Genomic DNA, 1,652 nt, shown 5'->3' with positions numbered 1-1,652 from the left:
TCGCCCCATGCTGAGCTGTGCAGCGACACCCACCTGCAGCAAGCACTTTGTGGACTGGGACACGTTTGCCAAAAGCATCCATCAGACGAGCACAAGAGGCAGCTGATAGTGCAGCCTGGGGTGGTCACCCGCAGGAATTTCCAACAGAAATCAACCTCTGTCTCTTGGTGCTGCCGGGCATCCAGGCTGAATTATTCAGAAATATGTTTTTCTTATGCGTCTCGATGTCTCTTTAGCTGCTTTCACCGCACTGTTCTTTGTCCTGCAGATAAGTTTAACCTATTGCTTCTAGCTTGTTTGCTCCTTTATTTACTTGCCAGTCTCTATAGGTCTATAAATAAGAACATTTTCACATACAGAGCTAATGGAAGGGCAAAGGTGAGCTGGAGTTGGACTTTTAACATTCATTTGCCTTTAGTTTGCGGAAGACTTGTGCTCCTGCTAAATTTTTGATACTGATTGAGCCGCATGGCTCCCGTTCAAGCTAGCAAGAGCCTTACTTCTAAAAGCATACACTGTATTTTCAGGCTTGCATATGTCTTTTTGTATTTTTCCCACGTCTGTTGGAAACCTGCAACACACGGAATACACGATGGTGATGGAAAACTCCAGCGTGTCATCACAGGGTTGTCCGTTAAGTGAGACGCTGGAGCCTCCGCTTCTTAGTTACCCAGCAAAGACATTTAGCACCCTCCTTCCCTTTAGGATTCCCTAAACAATCCTAAGTGTTGGAGGTGATGAAGAGGGGGTGTCCTTCACCGGGACAGTGAGCTCAGCACCCTGCTGTGTGGTTGTAGGGCCGCCCCACAGCCCTTTGGGGAGCAGAGAGCCAGGTGTTTCAGGCAAGGTTTGCAAACCAGGACATGACTGCGCCCGGCCTGTGCCCGGCACGTGCAGCTGTTCGGTGTCTACGGCGCGGGATTAAAATAGCCAGCATGCCCCTCGTGTCCTGCAGCTCTCCGCTTTGCCTGCGCAAAACCCCAGAGCAGAGCCCTGAGCTGCAGCCCTGTTGTGGGCAAGCCCCACACCAAGGGCACTGCGTGGCTCCTTTACCAGTCAGGGTCGATACTGGGGACCCACAGAGTGCTGCTGTCTGAGCTGTGCCCTCAGAGCTGGTTGTGCAGTTATTTCAACTTTTTTGGGGGGTGTTAGCAGAGTTTCATGGGAACGGTTTCTATTTTTGCTGAGCGTTTGGTCTAACTCTTTCTAACAGTCCTAAAGCAATTACTTGTTTAAGTCGAGTTGCTTAAAGAGGCCTTGACACGCTGAAGTTTGGGCCTTACAGCAATAAAGTCTTTTTAAATACTGCAGAAGCTGAAATATTTATTTTTGGCTTTGTTAGCTGCCTGCAGTGATGAAAGGATTCTTTCAGGCAGCTGTTCTTTACATCTTGTGAAGTCGGCTGCCCCACGAAAAGGGAGAAAAGATGCTCTCCTGACCTTCAGATGCTCTCTGTGGGTTATGCCTTCAAAAAGAGCCTCCCTTTGCTGACCTCCTTAGAGCTGGAGACCACTCAGATGTCACCAGCTTAGGCTGTCATCCAACGCACACTGCTGTCCAACGAGGGGAAGCTAATTTTGTAATTAAAGCTTTGGGAAATCTGGATCTGCTCCTCTGTTGCAGGCTTCTTGTGTGACCCCAGATAAATTGTT

This window comes from Netta rufina (assembly GCF_964035555.1).
Source record: "Netta rufina genome assembly, chromosome: 15".
Taxonomy (NCBI): Eukaryota; Metazoa; Chordata; class Aves; order Anseriformes; family Anatidae; genus Netta; species Netta rufina.
The sequence above is the reverse complement of the archived record's forward strand: the minus strand, read 5'-3'. Positions refer to the sequence as shown.